General features: G+C 42.6%; 1 protein-coding gene and 1 pseudogene across 7 annotated transcripts in view; one reads left to right on the top strand and one right to left on the bottom strand.

Annotated features, from left to right (window-relative positions):
* Positions 1 to 14223, top strand: part of MID1 (midline 1) — a 717600-nt gene that overhangs the window by 353403 nt on the left and 349974 nt on the right. The window lies entirely within an intron of this gene.
* LOC135052292 (5S ribosomal RNA) lies at positions 3425 to 3543 on the bottom strand (annotated as a pseudogene).

Genomic DNA, 14223 nt, shown 5'->3' with positions numbered 1-14223 from the left:
AGGCTCATGTTTGCACCAACACCTTCGCACTGTGCACTTACATAGGGGGTCATTCCGACCCGTTTGCACGCATCGGTTCTTCGCTGCGGAGCTAACGGTTCGGAACTGCGGCTGTGTGGCGCTTGCATTGCGCATGCGCGTCATTGCCCAGTGACGATGTCAGGACCGATGAAACGATTGCAGGAGCAATCGCAAGAAGATTGACAGCGGGAAGGAGGATCGGGGCGTTTACTCACAGTTTCCTGGGCGTGGTAAGTCGAACGCAGGTGTGTCCAGGTGTTTGGAGGGCGGATGTCTGACGTCAAAGCCAGGCCCTTCATCGCTGGATCCGTTGCACTGGTAAGTAGCTGCAGGGCTGGTCTTGTTTTGTTTGAAACTTTTTTAGCATAGCAGGGCTGCACATGCGATCGCAGCCCTGCTATGCTAAAATACACTCCCCCATAGGCGGCGTCAGGTTGATCGCACGAGCAGCAAAAAGTTGCTACGTGCGATCAACTCGGAATGACCTCCAATGTTGTTTTCCTTCTCATCCTTTTTTCTTTTATGTAGATTGACAAGAAAACAATAATTATAAATCAGTGATGAAAGCAATAACACAAGTGGGTAGGTAGATTTACTAAAGCTTCTAAAACAGACAAGTGTAGGTGTTTCCCATAGCAACCTATCAGATTATGTCAATCATTTTCTAGAATGTAATAGAGAAATTATAGAATTTAATTAGTTGCTATGAGCAACAACAATACTTGGCTGTTTTAGAAGCTTTAGAAAATCTACTCCAATGACAGTATTATTTTCTTTCTTCTTACATTTTTTAATCTAAATTTAAAAAACACATCCTTCTGCAGTTTTTGTAAAAAAAAAATAAAAAAATAACTACATTTGCTAAAAAAAGTATTGAAAAAAACAGAGTAAAACACACATTTTAACAAGCATTTTAGATCGTACTTTATAATATTGTTACTTACAGCAAGTTATCATTGCAGTAAGTCACGTATAGTATGTAGAGACGTGGTCAGACTGGCCACCATTATTATGATGGGCATGGACAAGCAATACTCCAATGTTTCATATAACATCCACAGCTTTATAAAGGAAAGAAAATAAGAGAATGATAGACACAGCTGAGAACACGCAGCCATATCATATGCCGCAGATCAGACTGTGTTGTGTGGATCACTTCCAGCAGTTTATACAATAGAATGACCTCTTTGTTGCTTATCAATTTTTTAGTGATTTGATGTGCTTATGTTGCTGATGGGGGACTTAGGGCAATGAGAACTAAAGCTCTTTCATTCATCCCCTGACAAGCCAGCATGTCATTTTCATGTGCAAATTCTCGATCTCACTATTTATTTCTACATTGACTCTAGGGGATTTCACACTGACACACAAGAGAGGTCACAGAAAAATGTCTCTAGGCATTAGAATAATGATATAATTCTTGTATTATTTTACTGAAACATACTTTAGCTTGTTTTTTATGTTAATTTAATGTTAACAGCACGGCTCTAATTTTCTGAACCAGATTGTTTATATACAGTACAATATATGCCAATAGTTTTTTTTAAAGCAGCATTTGCCTATAGGTTATATCTTCTGTAAATAACAAGTTAAGTACTTTTTCAGCATGCATCTGATCATTATCCCCTTTCAAAATCTTTGCATCTGCACAGCTAGACACAGACATGGGCTGACATAGCTCTCAGCATGACATGTGTGTTGGCAGAGGGGAAGAATTATAAATCATTAATAGCAACCTGTAATGTGTCTTCTAATTGCATAGCACACCTATTTATGTTGGTGTAGGTGGGACTCGTCTTCAGCATGTACCTTAAAAGTACTAAGGACGAGTCCCACTCATCCTTATACGTGCAGGAGATCAATGAAGTAAAATCATACTTACAAGTACCTTGCCAGCAGTTACTACCAGTGGGGTCTGAGGGTCGTGACAGGGAATGGTGGTGAGTGAGGGGTATTTCAGAGTTTGGAATGTTATCTGCGACTAAACGTGGGTTCCGAATCTTTTCCTATATACTGTAGAGGCTTTATGGATTAGTATTCACTTAAAATTTTATATGCATCCATGGTGTATTGCCTTGTAGTACAGTGGACACTAAATCCAGCTTATGCTATGTGTACATTCATACACATATTGATCAATAGCAAAATGTTTAGGAAACACAACTTAAAAACAGCAATATGAGCTACTCTAGTAAAATACTTTGTAAAGCATTAAGCTGATTTTTCACAGCTGCTCTGCTGAAAAATAGAGTATTAGCTCCCAGCACAGCAGCACACCAGAGAAGCAAAGCTCACCCCACATATTTGTCCTGATGGGGTGTCATATAGGTCACATACAGTATCTGAGAAAGCAATCATTACAGTTTCTATGACATCACATGGTCCTATCACTATAAATAAATTCAGCAATCTACACACTGCATTTCTGCACAGCCATTCGGCAAAACTGTCACTCATATTCTGCCAGCTTAGTTAGTAGAAACATCTATGTCCTAATATGACTTTATGCGCTTCAGAGGAGTGAAAGACATTGGAAGACATAGTTCAGCATAAACACACCAATTATTTCATGTGTATTATTCATAAATAATAATTAAAAATGATGATGATAATGATGATGATAATAATAATAATAATAATAATAATAAGTGCCAGTTGGCTGCGACTGAATCCTGATAAAACAGAGGTCTTTATGATAGGACTGCAACATCAAATGACAAGACTACAGCATATCGAACAAGGAGAGCGACCGTGCACTGGTATATAATAAATTGCAAAGATTATAAGAAACCAAAAATTGGACAATTGTGTTATTGGAAAGGAAAATAAAACCTTTCAATTAAAGTCCCTATTGGTGGTGCGCCCAGAGCTAGAAAGTACAAGTACTAACAAAGGGAGAGAAAGAAAGCTCTTGTGTGGGCGCACTCTTGAGGAAAAAAGAGAAGAAAATATTGTTCAGTTATTAGTAAGAAATTATAAAATTTATATTTATTGATCAAAAGTTAAAAAATTACCCCTCTATGATCCAAGGAAAAGTGTAAACATAAGAAAGACATGAGAAAATATAATATAATATAAAAATGTTCTGGTCTGTTAATCACATGAGAAGGATTAGAAAGGCTGCAGACACTTAATAGTCTAACACCCATTTCTCCTGACCAGTACAGATAATCTGTATTAATGAGACCGACCAAGGAGGTCAAAATGTCTTAGAAAAAACCACTGAAATTGGGTTAATACTAAGCAATTTATTATTCACCTATTATTCGATGTTATGCAGAATTAGAAATATCTGTGTTGACATGACCTGAACGCAGAAAAAAGTAAAGAAAGTTATTGAAAAAGCAAGTAGTGGTGATACTGCTGTTGGTGTCCACCCTTCGGAAGAAGGGGAATAGTCCCTACTCTACAACACCAGGTATTCCCAGGGAGTCTCCTCTCAAGGTACTGACCCGGCCCAACGCTGTTTCGCTTCCAAGATCAGACGAGATTGGGCATTAGCAGCGTGGTATGATAGTAGAGAGGCTATCTACCAATGAGAGTGCACTTATATAGGGATGGTAGAGTAAAGATTTAGAAAGATAAAGTCATATAGTGTGTAGATCTACTTTCCACGTTAGGCGGGGTGAAACAATTGCCACTCAGTGGCAAGGTGCACCCTGGATCGTGAATGAGAGTCTACAGAAAATAGTAAGTGGTGAAAGGAAAAAAGATGTTAACACTTTAATCAATAAATATACATTTTATAATTTCTTATTAATAACTGAACAATATTTTCTTCTCTTTTTTCCTCAAGAGTGCGCCCACACAAGAGCTTTCTTTCTCTCCCTTTGTTAAGACTACAGCATAGCCAACCAACAGGACTTACACTTGGGGGTTCAGAATTATAAAACACTGGTTATGTGTGGAATCTTGGCTATGTCCCGGATGGTGGCTTGACACTTAATCAGATATCAGTCACAATCAATTACTCATTCTTTCCTCTGAGGAAATCGTAAGACAAAAATAGTGTAGCGCATATAGATTGGGCAAAAATGTATTGCTTCATTTCAAAAAATAACAATAAAATTTAATAAACATAACCACCGGCCGGTAATTTAACACATCAATATATTATTTTAAAAAACATAAAATATGCTCTTTTCTGTCTGGACGATACAGTTGGCAGTGGTATGAAGCCACTGAGCCTGGAGGGAGGAGGGGAAACGCGTTAAGGACTCATATATTTCTGCTCTATACCACTGCCAACTGTATTGCCCACCGCCAGCAATATTTTAGATCTACATGGATGATCCCCTCCAGAGATGACTGCCCTAAAAGGTTAATAGCACCAGCAGCCGGGAGGAAGTCACTGAGATCTTAATACTGGAAGAGAGCGGTGAGCATATATATTTTGTCTGGCCAGACACTTTAAAGAATTAATTCTCTCAGCTCCAACGAATCTTAATTGCTGAATGGACTTTGTCACGTTGCTGTCATTGAAACCCACTATTACAGCTACCAGTGATTATTGCCGGTTGGATTTATCAGAGTGTAGGGTGTCACGCTGCTACATCATCTCTATAGTGACACAGTGTTTTTAAATATCTCAACGGACTGCTACATTGTTAAAGTGGACTGATCTAGTATAGCAGTCAAAATATTGTTGAATGAGCTTTTGTCTAATTTATCAATATCGTCCAGACAGAAAAGAGCATATTTTATGTTTTTTAAAATAATATATTGATGTGTTAAATTACCGGCCGGTGGTTATGTTTATTAAATTTTATTGTTATTTTTTTAAATGAAGCAATAAATTTTTGCCCAATCTATATGCGCTACAATATTTTTGTCTTACGATTTTTTCTTCTGATAAGGTTGAGTAGCCTTATTTTGTTGGCTGCATTTTGTTATGCACACCAGTGCCAGCAGGAAAGTACTGGTGTCAGAACTGTTATGCACTCCAGTGTCTGCAGGAATGTACTGGTGTTTGAACTGTTATGCAAAACAGATGGGCTCACAGACAAACTGGGGGATATGACATAACGTACACAGAAGGTGATAGGGTAACAAAATACACACAAAGTGAACAGAGAAGCCCAGAGGCTAAGGAACTGGGTATCTCCCTTGTATTAGAACTGCTAAGATGGAAAAAGCAAGATGTTGTGTTTTAATACGTAGAGTACCCGAAATGCTGTTGCTAAGGGCAACAGCAAAACCCTAAAGGGTTACCAACGGGTGTGGCAGTAAACTCCTTGGTCAGAGATGGAATGATAGACACAAGGAGAATCTCCACAATCCAAATTCTCACTTGCAGTGCACAGGTTTTAGCTTACTGCCACTAAACTGACCCCTGACACCTAGCACAGTGAGACAGGATTAGACAGGCAAGTCTTAGAATACAGCCGCAAACTTGCTAAGTTCACAGGGTAGTAACAGAACCCCAGCAAGCTAAACGACTGACTCCAGTCTTACTGCTAGGTCTGGATTGGCAGAGTGTAATACCAAATTCCCAGGCCTATTTGCAGTAAGCAACAAACAAATACAAAGCTACACAGTACTGGCTAACGTTCATGAACTGACTAACCAACAAAGATTCAGCAGCATCTGCTTACCCTGAAAAGAGGCCTTATAAAGCAGGTGCTGTCCACGCCCCACTCAGACCTCACAGACTGTGAGCACAAAAACCAGCACCGGATCCCCTGCCGTGCACAGAGCCTATAACCACTGCACAGCAAAAGACCCGAACCGGAGTATCAGCTGCGCTCAGGTTACTCCACTATCACTTGTCTCCCGGTTGCCATGACGACGTGGCAGCACAGGGCAGGAGACCCTAACAGTACCCCCCCTCTGACGAGGGGTCAAAGAACCCCTACCACCGGGTTTATCGGGGAACTGCGAGAAGAAAGAGCGTATCAGTCTGGGGGCATGAAGATCACAACTGCGCACCCACGACCGCTCCTCCGGGCCATACCCCTTCCAGTGCACCAAAAATGACAGCCGACCCCGAACCACCTTGGAGTCAAGAATCCTTTCAACAACAAACTCCCTCTGGCCACGTATCAGAAGAGGGGAAGGTCTTCCACTGGTAGAAGGATTACTAATCGCCCGTTTTAAAAGGGAACAATGAAATGTTTTATTGATACCCAAAGAACGGGGCAGATCTAACTGAAATGCCACCGGATTGATAACCCTGGTGATCTTATAAGGGCCGATGAACCGGGGCCCTAACTTATGAGATGGCTGTCTCAACTTCAAATTCTTGGTAGACAACCAGACGAAGTCTCCTAATTTGAAGCTGCAGGGTCTTTTCCGCTTATCAAAAACCCTTTTGGTCACTAATGACACAGACACAAGGGCTTTCTTCACTTTCCGCCAAATACCTCTAAGGACCGAAACCACAGAGGAACCACCAGGCGTGGAGTCCACGGGGTCAAAAGAATTGGCCTTAGGATGATGCCCATACACACAAAGGAAGGGAGAGATCCCTGTAGCAGAGTGAGCCGCGTTGTTATAGGCAAACTCCGCCATGGACAGATGAGCAACCCAGTCAGTCTGACACTTGGAGACATAACACCTGAGGAACTGCTCCAAGGACTGGTTCACCCTTTCAGTCTGCCCATTAGACTGCGGATGGTAGCCTGACAACAAGCTGACAGAAATCTGGAGATCGGAACAAAATGCCCTCCAGAATTTGGCCACAAACTGGGATCCGCGGTCAGAGACCACATCAAGTGGCAACCCGTGGAGACGCACAACATGCAGCATAAATAATTCAGACAGGCGTCTGGCTGATGGCAGCCCAACCAGTGGAACGAAGTGCGCCATCTTCGAAAACCTGTCAACGACAACCCAGATGGCTGTCATCCCCGAGGATTTGGGCAAGTCCACCACAAAATCCATTGAAATGTGGGTCCATGGCTTAGATGGGATAGAGAGTGGATGTAATGGGCCAACAGGAACCCCTCTAGGAGTCTTATTTCGGGCACAGATGTCACATGCCCGAACCCACTGATCCACATCCTTAGCCACCGAGGGCCACCACACCGCCCTAGATAGCAACTCCCGAGTTCTGGCAATACCCGGGTGACCTGCCGACTTCTTGGCATGGAATTCCAGGAACACTCGCTGTCTTAACCTAGGAGGCACAAACAAAAGACCTACCGGAAGGTCTGGAGGAGCCTGCTCCTGTGCTCTAAGGACTAATGATAAGAGGTCCTGGGTAATGCCCACTTTAATACATGATGGGGAAACAATGGGCAACGGCTCCTCGGTGGTCTCCTGGATTGGAGCAAAACTCCGCGAGAGCGCATCAGCCTTGATGTTTTTTGACCCAGGGCGATATGTTATCAAAAAATTAAAGCGAGCAAAAAACAAAGCCCATCGTGCCTGCCTGGCATTGAGACGCTTCGCTGACTCTAAATATGCCAGATTCTTATGGTCAGTGAGAATTGAGACCACAAACTTAGCCCCCTCAAGCCAGTGTCTCCACTCCTCGAGTGCATCCTTAATAGCCAACAATTCCCGGTTACCCACGTCATAATTCATCTCGGCAGGCGAAAATTTACGGGAAAAGTAAGCACAGGGATGAAGGCGATTATCAGACACTCCCATCTGAGAAAGCACTGCCCCAATACCCATCTCAGAGGCATCCACCTCCACCACAAAAGGACGCTCTGGATCTGGGTGTCGCAGCACCTTGGCCGAAACAAATGCCCTTTTGAGACGGGCAAAAGCCGCTTTAGCCTCACAAGACCAGTGAGCAACATCCGCCCCTTTCTTAGTGAGTGCCACCAAGGGCGCCACTATAGACGAAAATCCAGCGATAAATCGTCTATAAAAATTTGCAAAGCCCAGGAAACGCTGAAGCGCCTTCAAACTAGTGGGCTGCACCCAATCCAGGACTGCCTGTACCTTGGAACCCTCCATTTGGAAACCTTCTGGGGAGATAATATATCCTAGAAATGCGATTTGCTGAACTTCAAATTCGCACTTCTCCAGCTTTGCCCCAAGCCGGTGGTCTCTGAGTTTCTGGAGGACTAAGCGTACATGCTTCCGATGTTCCTCCAGGGAATGGGAGAAGATTAGGATGTCATCTAAGTATACAACTAAGAATCTATCCAAATATTCCCTGAGCACATCATTCATGAAATCCTGGAAGACTGCCGGGGCATTACAGAGCCCAAAAGGCATCACCAAATATTCATAATGCCCTGAGTGGGTATTAAAGGCAGTCTTCCATTCATCCCCCTCTCTTATTCGGATTAGATTGTACGCACCGCGTAGGTCAATCTTAGAAAAAATGGTGGCAGTACGAAGCTGGTCAAACAAGACCGAAATGAGAGGCAGTGGGTATGAGTTTTTAATCGTGATACGGTTCAATTCCCTGAAGTCGATGCAGGGTCGCAACGAACCGTCCTTTTTACCCACGAAGAAGAACCCCGACCCAACTGGAGACTGTGAAGGTCTGATAAATCCCTTAGCCAAGTTCTCCTGAATGTACTCTGCCATAGCCTGAGTCTCAGGACGTGACAGGGAGTACAACCTGCTCTTGGGAAGCTTAGCATTTGGCAACAAATCAATGGCACAGTCATAGGGGCGATGGGGAGGTAGTACCTCTGCAACTTTTTTGGAGAACACGTCCGCAAAATCTGCATAACACCCTGGCAATCCTGGCAAACTTAGCTGCGAGAGCCTGACTGGAAGGCTCAAGCAACTCCTGAAACAATCAGTACCCCAACTAAGAATCTCCCCAGAGACCCAGTCAAATTGAGGATTGTGGGCCCTTAACCAGGGTAACCCCAACACCAATGGGGCAAAAGTACAGACAGTCACATAAAAGGACAATTTTTCAGAGTGTGTGGCTCCAATAAACAAAGAAATCTGGCTAGTGCAAGAGGTAATTTTACCTTGGAATAATGGTTCCCCGTTTAACCCACAAATCTCAATTTCCGATGCCAAGGGTACTAAGGGAACAGAGTGTTTCAGGGCGAATTGGCGGTCCATAAAAACCCCGTCGGCCCCACTGTCCACAAAGGCCTCAGTCTTGACAGTTTGACCGAGGATCTTCAAGGTCACCGGAATGATAAAAGTCTTCTTGGGAAATTCTGACTTCTGGCCTGACAGGATATTTCCCATCACCCTCAGGCCCTGAAGTTTTCCGGCTTTTCTGGGCATGATACTACCACATGACCTTTATTCCCACAGTACAAACACAACCCCTGCTGTCTCCTCCGCGTCTTCTCACGCGAGGAGAGGCGGGTAGCCCCAATCTGCATAGGCTCCTCAGAAAATTCCTCAGAGTCTGAGGTTCCCTTGGGAAGGAAGGAAATCTCAGTCTCCCTTTCAAGCCTACGCTCTCTCAGCCGTCTATCCACCCGGATGGATAACTGCATGAGCTGATCCAAGCTATCAGGCAAGGGATATTGTACCAGTTGGTCCTTTATCTGGTTAGAAAGACCTCTTCGGTACTGGTGTCTCAGGGCTGGGTCATTCCACTGGGTATCATGGGCCAACCTCCGAAACTCCGTACAGTAAACCTCAACTGGCCTGCGCCCTTGCTTAAGGATCGAAATATGAGCCTCGGCTGAGGCCGTCTTGTCAGGGTCATCATACAACATGCCCAGTGCCGTAAAAAAAGCATCAACACTTTTAAGCGACGGACAGTCAGGCTGCAACCCATATGCCCAGACCTGTGGGTCTCCTTGTAGCAAGGAAATCACTATGCCCACCCGCTGAATCTCCGACCCAGAAGACTGAGGCCTAAGCCGGAAGTATAGCTTGCAGCTCTCCTTGAAACAAAAGAACTGCGAGCGATCTCCAGAAAAACGATCCGGGAGATTTACTTTCGGCTCCTTAACCCCTGCAGGTGCTGCTGCTGCGGGAGCTCCGCCAGCAGCCTGGGAGGTGTGCATTTTAATGGACAAATCATTAAATTGTCGAGTCAGGACCTGCACCTGATCGACCACCTGTTGCAACGTATTTTGAGGGGTATGCTCCATATTCCCACAAAATTTCAACAGGAGTATTAGGCTGCTGAATATGTTATGCACACCAGTGCCAGCAGGAAAGTACTGGTGTCAGAACTGTTATGCACTCCAGTGTCTGCAGGAATGTACTGGTGTTTGAACTGTTATGCAAAACAGATGGGCTCACAGACAAACTGGGGGATATGACATAACGTACACAGAAGGTGATAGGGTAACAAAATACACACAAAGTGAACAGAGAAGCCCAGAGGCTAAGGAACTGGGTATCTCCCTTGTATTAGAACTGCTAAGATGGAAAAAGCAAGATGTTGTGTTTTAATACGTAGAGTACCCGAAATGCTGTTGCTAAGGGCAACAGCAAAACCCTAAAGGGTTACCAACGGGTGTGGCAGTAAACTCCTTGGTCAGAGATGGAATGATAGACACAAGGAGAATCTCCACAATCCAAATTCTCACTTGCAGTGCACAGGTTTTAGCTTACTGCCACTAAACTGACCCCTGACACCTAGCACAGTGAGACAGGATTAGACAGGCAAGTCTTAGAATACAGCCGCAAACTTGCTAAGTTCACAGGGTAGTAACAGAACCCCAGCAAGCTAAACGACTGACTCCAGTCTTACTGCTAGGTCTGGATTGGCAGAGTGTAATACCAAATTCCCAGGCCTATTTGCAGTAAGCAACAAACAAATACAAAGCTACACAGTACTGGCTAACGTTCATGAACTGACTAACCAACAAAGATTCAGCAGCATCTGCTTACCCTGAAAAGAGGCCTTATAAAGCAGGTGCTGTCCACGCCCCACTCAGACCTCACAGACTGTGAGCACAAAAACCAGCACCGGATCCCCTGCCGTGCACAGAGCCTATAACCACTGCACAGCAAAAGACCCGAACCGGAGTATCAGCTGCGCTCAGGTTACTCCACTATCACTTGTCTCCCGGTTGCCATGACGACGTGGCAGCACAGGGCAGGAGACCCTAACACATTTAGATTGGTGTGTATCGAGCGCTTGGTTATATTTGATTGCTTTTTCCTCTGAGGAACATAGCCAGAATCAAGCACTTACTTCTCTCTGAAGAGCTGCCAAAAGTCATACATGAATTTGTATCATCTCGAATAGACTACTGCAATGCCCTCTACACCCATTCTCTACTCCCTCCTATGGCTGTCTGTAAGATGGCAAATCTTCTTCAAGATTGGCTTACTGACTTTCAAAGCCCTACATGAACAGACCGCCAGGTACATGACACAGCTTCTTATTCTATACTGCCTCACTCGATTACAGTGATCTGTAGATGAAGGACATTTAGCAGTACCTAGAATATCCCATAATTCATTTGGGGTCGAGCTTCTAGCCATGCAGCTCCGACTCTATGGAACTCACACAGTTCAAGAGACATCCCTACTCTAGAATCCTTCAAAAACAGACTCAAGACTTTTCTGTTTACTCACATTTCCGTAATGTCCTTTAGTATCTCCATGTTCCCTGTATTTTATGAAAAGCTTCTATGTAATTCATTGTTTCTGTACTGTAGTATGTTCATTCTATCTGTTAAGCACTTTGAGTCCTAATGGATAAAGAGCTCTACAGAATTAGAATAATAATAATAATAATAATAATAATAATAGCTTGTACTTAAAGGCAGTGTGCATGAATGTGTAAGGGAAGGGAGCAGCTTTGTGATTCTTACATATTGTGCAATAGCACATAATTCCTAACTGTCCTGAATCAAGGTCAAGGACCTCACAAGGAGCAAAAGGGGGTATTTTGGGAAGACTGTGGATGGGTATTTGGGTGGCATGTTGTAGTACAAATCTACAGTCACCAACAAGTTAAATTTGTAGGATCCAAGTTAACAAAGCTCGCATTATAACAGCATCCAATTCCCAAAAGATTTAATTGCACCTTACGACATAATCACAATATAAAATGTTAAAAAATAAATAAACAACTGAAACAGAATCAGAAACATTTGGTATAAATAGCATAACAACTGGGTTCTTTCACATTACTGCATGAAGTACAGTACATTAGTTCATTAGTATGTTAGTTTAAATCACATAATTGCCATCCTTGCTTCATTTGTATGATTTCATCCAGGATTAGACATCTGATTTGTAATTCTATAATTAACAAGGGTGAGTTTAAGACAGCAGGCTAAAATAATTCAAATGCAATCAATGTTGCTTTGACAGCACCTACTCCATTTCTGTACTCCACTAGCTTATCCACTTCCTCCTTCTGATTAAATTAAATCAATGGAGTCCTAAAGGGTCCTGTGATGGAGCACAACACAGCCATAGTATTGAATATATGTCTATAGTCACTTCCTTCCTCTCCTTTGCTTTCACTTAATTATAGGTTCAAGAAAAACCAATGGTTATTTTTTTTGCTACTGTTCAATATCTAATACATATTTAATTATAGACAAATTGTGTTATGGGATTCTCAGTTCAGTTTCTCATTAGAAATGTACAATAAAAATCAATACAATTGGAAACACTTAGTGTTATCAGAGAGGAAACATTGGGGGTCATTCCGAGTTGTTCGCTCGTTGCCGATTTTCGCTATATTGCGATTAGTCGCTTACTGCGCATGCGCAAGGTTCGCAGAGCGCATGCGCTTAGTTATTTTACACAAAAGTTAGGTATTTTACTCACGGCATAACAAGGATTTTTCATCGTTCTGGTGATCATACTGTGATTGACAGGAAGTGGGTGTTTCTGGGCGCAAACTGGCCGTTTTCTGGGAGTGTGCGAAAAAACGCTGGCGTTTCTGGGAAAAACGCGGGAGTGTCTGAAGAAACGGGGGAGTGTCTGGGCGAACGCTGGGTGTGTTTGTGACGTCATACCAGGAACAAAACTGACTGAACTGATCGCAATGGCTGAGTAAGTTTCGAGCTACTCAGAAACTGCTAAGAAATTTCTAATCGCAATTCTGCTAATCTTTCGATCGCAATTCTGCTAAGCTAAGAAACACTCCCAGAGGGCGGCGGCTTAGCGTGTGCAATGCTGCTAAAAGCAGCTAGCGAGCGAACAACTCGGAATGAGGGCCATTGTGTGTTGTTTTGAACTTAGAGAACATGAAAAATGGTATGACAATAATAAATAATCTGCTGTGATCACCAAAGGGTTTATATATATATATATATATATATATATATATCAATATTCTCAATGTTTCAACTTTATATAGAAATTTTCGGCAGGAGTTCAAAATATATATATATATATATATATATATTCATATATATATATAGTAATTACAATATGGACCGACACTCCTACACATATAGCAAAACTGCTCCGGTGCCCTCTTGCAGCAAATGATTTAAAGCAACACTAGAAGTAATGAAGCGGCACTCGGAGTTTTGAGAAGCAGTAAGTGTATTGAAAAATCACTCCATAAGGTCCAACGTTTCGGGGCTTACATGCCCCTTTGTCAAGGTGTGTAACAGTGTATAACAGGAAAAACATGTTTTTCACTGTTATACACTGTTACACACCTTAACAAAGGGGCATGTAAGCCCCGAAACGTTGGACCTTATGGAGTGATTTTTCAATACACTTACTGCTTCTTAAGACTCAGAGTGCCGCTTCATTACTTCTAGTATATAAATATATATATATATATATATATATGTGTATATATTTAGACATGATTCATTAAACAGCACCGCTTTTTGCACAAATTCTGCAGTCTCCTGAGTGCTGCCTTCCGTGAGTTTCTTTATATATATATATATATATATATATATATATATACACTGCTCAAAAAAATAAAGGGAACACTAAAATAACACATCCTAGATCTGAATGAATTAAATATTCTTATTGAGTACTTTGTTCTTTACATAGTTGAATGTGCTGACAACAAAATCACACAAAAATTATCAATGGAAATCAAATTTATTAACCCATAGAGGTCTGAATTTGGAGTCACCCTCAAAATTAAAGTGGAAAAACACACTACATGCTGATTCAACTTTGATGTAATGTCCTTAAAACAAGTCAAAATGAGGCTCAGTAGTGTGTGTGGCCTCCACGTGCCTGTATGACCTCCCTACAACCCACACAAGTGGCTCAGGTAGTGCAGCTCATCCAGGATGGCACATCAATGCGAGCTGTGGCAAGAAGATTTGCTGTGTCTGTCAGCGTAGTGTCCAGAGCATGGAGGCGCTACCATGAGACAGGCCAGTACATCAGAAGACATGGAGAAGGCTGTAGGAGGGC

The sequence above is a fragment of the Pseudophryne corroboree genome, chromosome 2 (assembly GCF_028390025.1).
Source record: "Pseudophryne corroboree isolate aPseCor3 chromosome 2, aPseCor3.hap2, whole genome shotgun sequence".
Classification (NCBI taxonomy): domain Eukaryota; kingdom Metazoa; phylum Chordata; class Amphibia; order Anura; family Myobatrachidae; genus Pseudophryne; species Pseudophryne corroboree.
Note: the sequence above shows the minus strand (reverse complement) of the source record. Positions and strands in the feature narration are given on the sequence as shown.